The sequence below is a fragment of the Bos javanicus genome, chromosome 24, assembly GCF_032452875.1.
Source record: "Bos javanicus breed banteng chromosome 24, ARS-OSU_banteng_1.0, whole genome shotgun sequence".
NCBI classification, from domain to species: domain Eukaryota; kingdom Metazoa; phylum Chordata; class Mammalia; order Artiodactyla; family Bovidae; genus Bos; species Bos javanicus.
In genome coordinates this window covers 54,284,667-54,293,993 of record NC_083891.1, presented here as the reverse complement: position 1 = coordinate 54,293,993, position 9,327 = coordinate 54,284,667, and the positions used below count along the sequence as shown (strand labels likewise).

The 9,327-nt window shown below is 42.6% G+C and overlaps 1 protein-coding gene across 3 annotated transcripts in view; it reads left to right on the top strand.

Annotated features, from left to right (window-relative positions):
* Nucleotides 1–701: 701 nt before the first annotated feature.
* Nucleotides 702–9,327, top strand: part of CCDC68 (coiled-coil domain containing 68) — a 58,508-nt gene continuing 49,882 nt past the window's right edge. For 2 of the 3 annotated variants that reach the window (XM_061400254.1, XM_061400256.1), the window contains exon 1: nt 702–792. The gene's annotated coding sequence lies outside the window, so the exon portion shown is untranslated. The remainder of the gene's footprint in view (nt 793–9,327) is intronic. The other variant, XM_061400255.1, reaches the window with a different exon arrangement.

Sequence of the window (9,327 nt, the reverse complement as noted above, 5' to 3'; positions counted from 1 at the left end):
CAGTCGTGTCTGACTCTTTGTGACCTTATGGACTATAGCCTGCCAGGTTCCTCTGTCCATGGGATTCTCCAGGCAAGAATACTGGAATGGGTTCCCATGTCCTCCTCCAAATTTGGTAAATCTAAATTTACTCCAAAATAGTCTTCAGTTCAGTCACTCAGTCGTGTCCGACTCTGCGACCCCATGGACTGCAGCACGCCAGGCCTCCCTGTCTATCACCAACTCCCAGAGCTTGCTCAAACTCATGTCCACTGAGTCGGTGATGCAATCCAAAGATCTCATCCTCTGTCGTTGCCTTCTCTTCCGGCTTTCAATCTTTCCCAGCATCAGGGTCTTTTCCAAGGAGTCAGTTCTTCGCATCAGGTGGCCAAAGTATAAAAAACAAAAAGTATATGAGCTTGGAGAATAAACAGGACCTTTTTTAAAAAAAAAAAAAGCAGCAGGAACTATCTACCCCCCACCCCCAACAGAATAACCCAATTACTGAGCGGTGCGCAGGGTTGGGGACTTGAGTGTCGGGGTGCACAGAAGACACCCCGGGGCGCACAGAAGGCACCCCGGGGCGCCTGGGGCCGGGCGCGCGCGTCGGGGCTCTGGGTAGCCCAGGCCCCGCCCCGGAGCCGCTCCGGCGCCCGACTCTGCCCCGGGCGCGCCCGGCCGTGCGGGGCGGAGCTCCCTGGAGCGGAGGTGGAGCCACCGAGCCCGGAGGAGCCGACCCGCCCTACCCACCCGAGGTGCCGAGCCAGGGGAGGAGCGGCGCCCGGACCCCGCGCTCGCCGAGCGCCCTCCAAGGTAGGCGAGCCCCAGCGATCTCCGCCCGGGTCACCCCACTCTCTCCCGGGCGAGTGGGGGTCCAGGCGCCCTTGGAGCGGGTCCCCTCTACCCTCCCCTCGTGCCGCCTGGAGCACCAAGGGCATTTCCCTGCACACAGGTCCTGGGTGAGGACAGCATTCTCCCTGTAAACCTTTCTTCTGGACTCGGATTCCCTGGGCTAGAAGTTTGTGCGCCTCCAGGGTGGCATCACCCACTCGGTGGGCATAAACTTGGGCACACTCCCAGAGGAGATGGTGAAGGACAGGGAAGCCTGGCGTGCTGCAGTCCGTGGGGTCGCAGAGAGTCGGACACGGCTTGGTGACTGAACGACGAGGAACAGAGTTGCCTTCCCCGAGAAAGGATACCCCTCCTTCGCCCTACGCACGCCCGATTGTTTATTTAGGTCGCTGTTAGGCAGTCCCTTGGCTGGGGGGCCCCCTTTTCAGAGGCGGTGGAGAAAGCCTTCTGGAAAACTTGCCTGTCAGCTATGGACCCCCGTGGGACGACTTTGACAGTTCCCTGTGCCCTGAATTTTCAAGAGCGCAGACGTTCATCCGCGCTGGCTTCTGTTAGCTTCAGGTGTAGTGAAGGAAGAGGAACCTGTTGGATGACGGTTTTCGGCTGTCATGGGATTCTAGAGCTGAAAGTTACTTATCCCCCCGGCAGGTGTGCCAAGGAGCAGTGTTATCTTATGGAAGGAATAGCAGGGGATCGTGAGAGGGGAGATTTAGATTGCATGAATGGCATGGCTGTCAACTTTTAACCTTCTTGGAGAGCAAATACACTTACATATATAAAAGAAGCAGTTAGTTCCAAAGGTACCTGAAACTCGGTCTGCCATTTTCACTATAGCTTTATTTTTAGAGATAAAAATCTCTTTTTTCTTGTTGCTATACATAGGCTAGATAAAGTGTTCAAAGGCAATTATTTCTCACTTGCACCTGGGGAAAGATACTCTGTTCCTTTTATGTACCTGATGGTATTAAATATTCAGCTCTGCAGATATCTGGCTTTTCAGAAATGTGATCTGAGCTGCAGTCTCAGGAACCCCTGCAGACACAACAGGTGCGATTGTTTCCTGCTGCTGGGCCGTCCCTCTCCCTCCCACCCTACGCTGACCCTTTGAGTGTGAAGGTCCCTGACACAGAGGAATTTGTGCCTAAGGCAGGGACTTCCCAACTCACTATTGAAAGAATGAAAAGGGCTTACACTTTCTGCGACCTTGCAAGCTTCACAAGGTCTTCACCTTTTTATGTGCTAAATAAATTTAGTAACCAAACCTGTACTAACTAAAGAGAGGCTTTTGAAATAAATGCAGACACTATTTCAGTGGTATTTTTCACGTTTATGATTTCAGAAGATATTAAAAAAGAAAAAAAAAGACGATATTAACAAGCGTGTTAATATATTTGTTAGCGTAGTGATTTATAATGTGCTGGAAAGTGGGCTTGAGTTGTAATCCAGATTCTGGACGAAGTTGGAAAAATCTAAGCTAGATTTGGTCAAAACTGAAAAATGAGGCATATATTTATTTGTTTGGAATGATGACCGAAAAAGGAAACAACTGAGACTTCTGAGGCTTCCCAGATGGCTTTGATGGTAAAGAATCTGCTTGTAATGCAGGAGACCAGAGTTTGATCCCTGGGTTGGGAAGATCTCTCTCTTCTCCTGGAGAAGGGAATGGCTACTCACTCCAGTATTCTTGCCTGGAAAGTTCCTTGGAGGAATGTCAGTCTTTTACAGTAGTGGGCTTGAATCTTTGAGATTTTTACATTAAAATTAGATGGCCATTTATTGATGGTAAAGCACTTCAAAATGGCAACATGTTACTATCAATTTAGTAGCACGTTTAAGTGAATTTACATTTTACTAAGCATCTAAACATGGAAACAGTCACCCACTGAGTTTGGAAAACGAAAATATGTGCGCGTGCGTGTGCTCAGTTTTAGAAAATATTTGGTGCACCTGGGGATTTTCAGGCCTGTTCATGTAGTAACTGAACCACTGAACCAACATTTATTGTATAGGGCACCATGGTCTGTCTTGGAGACACAGGGGGATAAAAGTTGGTGTAAATGAGACACATTCTTGTCCTCTGGAATTTATACAGCTTTGGAATCCTCCAGAACACCCTGAGGCCATAATCAGGAACCATATCAGTCAACATCTGTCATTTTTTGACACTGACCTAAACTAGATTAGTTTCGAATCACAGACTCTTTTCCACGGATTTAAATGGTCAAATTAAAAAATTGTAAAGGAATTTATATGTTATTCAGGTCAGTTTCCTTTTTCTTAGGCTGGGAAAAAATTTATAGTATAGTGAAGTTGCTCAGTCGTGTCCGACTCTTTGCAACCCCGTGGACTGTAGCCTACCAGGCTTCTCCATCCATGGGAAAGAATTTAGGAATCCTGTATTCTGCGTTTAATATTATGAAATATTAAGATCTTGAGCCTGAAATAGCTAAAGAACATCAATTTCATGCAAATTCAATAAAATCTAAATTTGTAGTAGTAGTAAGTAGATGCCAATAATTTAGGGGTTGAAAATTTTAAATTGAGAAAATTGTATCCATCAAGTTATTTTTTTTCCTATAAATTTAAAAAAACATGACTACAATTATTTTTTAACCTCAGAGGAAAAAAATGACTTTATGTAAGACATTCTTGCCTTTTTTTTGGCTATTTATTTTAAAATCAGCTCTATTGGAGATATAATTTGTAAACTATCCAATACATCACACTGTACAATTTAGTGATTTTTAGTAAACTTATTGAGTTACGCAACCATGATCACAATCCAATTTTAGAACATTTTCATCCCCGCCCCCTCCCAAAGTCTCGAGTGCCCATTTGTAGCACTCCCATTCTCACCCTCGGACCCAGGCAGGCACTGATCTGTTTCCTGTCTCTTTAGATTTGACTTTTCTAGGCATTTCGCATGATGAGATAATAGAATATATGGTATTCAGCATCCGACTTCTTTCACCTGGAATAATTTTTTTGAGGTGCATTCAGGTTGTAGCATGGTGGTTCCTTTTTATTGCTACTAATGTTCCTTCCATTGGATGGCTATGCCACCTTTTGCTTACCTTGATGGATGTTGCTGTAATTGAAGTGGTAAGACAGATATTTTGGTCCAACTTCCATAATTTGAAAATGACTGATAGGAGCCAAACACTTATTTATATTTATGAAAAAAATATATTTCTGATATGGAATACTGATACTTACCAAATGTCATAACTGTGATCTTTCTGTGATACTCCATGAAAATAGTAAATAGTAAATCCCAAGCCAGTAGCAGAAAGCATCAGTCATTTCATATTCTAGGTTGGACTTGGAAGACACTAACTCATAATATTAACATTTGGAAAGAGGCCGGGCTTCCCTGATGGCTCAGATGGTAAAGAATCCACCTGCAATGTGGGAAACCTGGGTCCGATCCTTGGGTTGGGAAGATCCCCTGGAGGAGGGAATGGCAACCCACTCCAGTATTCTTGCCTGGAAAGTTCCATGGGCATAGGAGCCTGGCGGGCTACAGCCCATGGGGTCTCAAAGAGTTGGACACGACTGAGTGACTAAACACACACACACATCTCCTTTGTGTGTTTTCTTCGCAAATAATATGCATTTAAATGGGGGAATTTTGATGCATGTTTGATCCAACAGTGATAACTGAACTACTCTTAAAAATATGAGCCCTTCTTAATAACATATTTTAGTGGCACACTTAACATAAAGCAAGAGTCGTCTGTAGCCGTAAGCCAAAAAGTAGAAGGGAGTGCATCTGAATTTGCATGCTTTTCATTTTATTATTCTGTCGTTTCTATCACTGTGCTAAAGGGTGAAACTGCTGCAACGGGTGTTGACTTACCGAATCAGGCACTAGTTTGAACTCTTAAAATCTAAAACAGAAGAAATGCCACTCTTTTTTTCCTCTGGGGCATTTAGAGGAGCTAGACCAAATGATAAATTATTCCAGGTTCCTGTTAAATAGTGATGTTTTCTGTGAACAAAGAACTCTCTAACACTAGAAAAGCATTTTGGTATATACCTTTCTTAGGCATTCATTTAGAGATGTTTTCTTCTATACCCCCATTCACCCTGTTTTGTGTCAATTCATTTGGCAAATGCATTTTTAGTGGTTTACGTTTGACAACTTATGCTTAAAGATCCTCTTAGGGAGATTTCTCCAGTTGAGTGTAAACTCTTCTATAAAATGTTGGCCAATTCTGTGCAGTAAAAGAGAAGACACTGTCTCTGAATGCCTGTAAGTTACTGCTGAAATTGCAAGTTCCTTTGGGGAAAAAAAAGCATTCAGATAACTTGAAGGTCTATTTTATTGATAACGTGGAGTGCAAAGAATTTTATGTTTGAAACTAAAGTAGTCTAAGTTGAATAGTACAGTTTTCCAAAGCTAGGTATGTTCATTTGGAGCTCAGTTTGTCTGCTCCTATCAAAACAACTTGCCAGAACTCCTGGCTCAGACCACTGCTGTTTTACTGATCTGTGGTCGGATGAGTTGATAAGTCTCTGTTGGTAAGTCTTTTTTTAACTTGGTATTGATTTAAAAATTTCCAGAACAGTTTCATTTTCTAGTCTTAAAACCGGTCATTTCATTTCAAATGTCTCCTGAGAGTGAAATGCCAATTATAGGAATCCATCTTCATCTTTTTCACTTTCTGGAAAGCGAAGTGGACATACATGTTCCCCCTGTCGTGTCTGTTCACCAACAGGAAGAAGGCTTGCTCAGCATTGAGCTATAAGCTTCTCCTAATTATTTTGGGGAATTCACTCACTCATCACTCATGTTCATGGGATTTGATATAAGGAGATTGGTTTCATCCAGAACCAGAAGTTGCTTCTCGCCCTTGTATCTTTCTGTTATCCCCTTGGTTTGGGTAGGATGCTGAAATCAGTCTGACCTCTTCCTGGTACAGGGCTGCAGGGGGAGGGTGGAGGGGACAGGGAGCACAGGGTCCCCACTGCCTCGGTTGGGGGGGGGCGGGCAACCTTCACAGACCTTGTCGTCACCGCCCCAGTCGTCCACGTGCTCTTGTTCTCTATGAAGAAGGGAAACATGCATCTAGCAGATGCTCGGAAAGGGGATGGTCAGCTGTAGAGACACTGATGGACCTAGAGTCTGTCATACAGAGTGAAGCATAATAAGTAAGAAAGAGAAAAACAAACTGTGTAATTGTATATTAATGCGTACATGTGGAATCTAGAAAAATGGTACACATGAGCCTATTTATAGGGCGGGAACAGAGATGCAGACGTAGAGAACTGATGCGTGGACAGTGGGATGAGGGGAAGGCGAGGCTGAGATGAACTGGGAGAATGGGATTGACATCTATACACTAGCATGTTTGAAACAGATAGCTATCACATTGTAAAGCAACTGTACTCCAATTAAGAAAAAATTGCAAAAAAAAAAAAAAAAAAGAATGGGTAGGTGAAATAAGGAGTTCTATTTCAGAATTAGATTTAGATCTTGTTGCAAGTTTTCTTGTATATTTCTTATATATTTTTATATACTTCTTCCTACTTTTCCACCTCAGTAAGCAATAATTGTGATTAACCTTCATAAGATGTTTAAGATTTCCCTTGCTTTTGTCACCGTATTGAATGTCAGGCTCCATGGACTATTCTTGTAAGAGCAATAACTTTACCTGCCTGTCAGCAACTCAGTTACTTGCTTTTTAACAATTCTGACTCCATCGCTTTTTTTTTTTTTTTTTGCCACTTACACTTTTGGAGGGCTCAACAGTTTGAATTAGGAAATATATTTAGTTAATTGTAGCTTGCAGTTAATTGTATTTTGAAATCTTCACTGTACTTAGCTTTTACTACGGTATTGTTTAATTACTATTTAGAAAATAAAAGTATATACATCCATCTTTTTTAGTATAGAGTTCTGAGTCATGGAACCACCATCATCATCAAGATAGAGAACAGTTTCATCATCACTCCCTAGTCCCCTAAAATAGTCCCAAGTGTCTCTTTTGTAGTCAATCCCTGCTGCTGCTGCTGCTGCTGCTGCTGCTGAGTCGCTTCAGTCGTGTCCGACTCTGTGCGACCCCATAGACGGCAGCCCACCAGGCTCCCCCGTCCCTGGGATTCTCCAGGCAAGAACACTGGAATGGGTTGCCATTTCCTCCTCCAATGCGTGAAAGTGAAGTCACTCAGTCGTGTCCGACTCTTCTCGACCCGATGGACTGCAGCCTACCACGCTCCTCCGTCCATGGGATTTTCTAGGCAGGAGTACTGGAGTGGGGTGCCATAGCCTTCTCCAAGTCAATCCCTTCCCCACTCTTAATCCTCAGTTCAGTTTTCTGACCCTATAGTTTCAAATTTTCTAGAATATCATATAAATGGAACTATGGAATATGTAGCCTTTGGAATTTGGCTGTTTTCAGTCAGCATAATGCATCTGAGATTCATCTATATTGTATCAGTGTTGTTCAGTCGCTCACTTGTATCCAGCTCTTTGCGACCCCATGGACCGCAGCACACCAGGCTTCCCTGTCCTTCACCATCTCCCGGAGCTTGCTCAAACTCATGTCTGTTGAGTCGGTGATGCCATCCAACCATCTCATCCTCTGTCGCCCCTTCTCCCCCTTCCTTCAACCTTTCCCAGCATCACGGTCTTTCCCAATGAGTCAGCTCTTCACATCATATCAGTTGATCCTTCTTTTGTATTGATGAATAGGATTCACCTGTTAATGAATATTTCAATTTTTCCCAGACTTTGGCCACTATAAATGTGTTTTATGGACATACAAAATCCCCTAGGAGAGGGACTGCTGGGTTGTACACTCTGTGCTTAACTTTGTAGGAAGCTGCCTAAGTGTTGATGTCTCCTATGGCTGTGAGTTTGGTTTTCCCACCAGCAACACCCAGGAGTTGCTGCTTCTCCCCGTCCTCACCCACAAGTGGGATTGTCTGTCTTTCCCTCCTTCTCTGGATAATTTTTAAAATGATGTAGATGATGTTGAAGCTCAGATATCCCAAGACCAGTTTGGGAAGCTATAGCTATTTTGTAAATCCCTGAGCCTTTTATTCTTAAAATATTTCAGGAAGCCACAGAAGAAATTTTCCAAAAGGGCACCTTTCTTATCAATGTTGCAAATGACTGAGATATATATCAGTGACAACTAGTTCTTTTCATATTTCACTGATGAGTCATAAGTGGCTTTAAAATAGATCGTTAGCTGAGAAGGTCAGAGCAGCAGGTGTAACTGACTGATGGGGCTGGGGGGTGGGAATAGAAAGGGGGCAACTGGGTTTAGGCCTTGATACTTTCAGATGATGCTCTAAGCAAATGTCCATTATAAGCTGTGAGCCTAAACACAATTATTTAATATTCTCTGAATATAATGTGGATTATAGTCAGATACCCCATTAAGCACTTTTTCTGCATTATCCTATTTAATCATCGTATAACTCAATGGCTCCAGCAATAAGGAATCCACCTGCCATGCAGGAGACGCAGGAGGAGATGCAGCGGTCGGGAAGATCCCCTGGAGAAGGGAAAGGCAACCCACTCCAGTGCTCTTGCCTGGGAAATCCCACGGACAGAGGAACCTGGCGGGCTACGGTCCAAGGGGTTGCAAAGAGTCGGACATGACTGAACGACTTAGCAGCAACTCTGTGAGGAAGTTAACAGCTTCATTTGGGTTTTTCAGTTGAGGAAGCTAAAGCCTAAGGGAGATTAAAACTTTTCCAAGGAGGGGTTTGGGATTAACAGATACACACTACTTACTATACATAAAATAGATTATCAACAGAGACCTACTGTACAGCACAAGGAACTCTAGTCAATTCTCTGTCATAAACTATATGGGAAAATACTCAAAAGGAATAGATCCATGTATATGTATAAGTGAATAACGGTGCTGTACACATGAAATGAGCACAACCATTGCAAATCTGATATAAAATCCAAATTAAATTAAAAAATATGAAAAGAACAGACATCAAAATAGATTAGAAGAGAATCCAGAAATGTTCTCCAAACACAAAATCAAGTGAAGATTTCCAAACCACTTGATTTTTGACAAAGATAAAAGTGTAATTCCATGTGTAAAAAAGAATAATTTCAATAAATGGTGATAAAGATTTGAAAAAATAACTTTCCGGGTTCAGGTGATGAGATTAACTTATGATTTTGAAAAACACATCACTTCTCTGTGACTTGGCAGCCTTATACATACATACAGATAGATATAAGTATAGAGGTCGCAATTATTGCACACTGTGCTTTGATGATTAATTTTGACAACGCATGGGAAATAATTCCTGGGCAAATGGCACAGTGCTCTGTCAAAAGTATATATTTTCTATAGTGTTTCTATCGTGTTTCTAAAGTATTTCAATCCTTTTATCCCCCTATTGAATTTGCCTTTGTTACATATCTAAGAGCTTTCTATAGCACTGGCTATGATATAAACGTGTGTTTACAAATGAGTAGTGTTTAGAAATGAATAGAAATTAATTCTACTTTAAAAA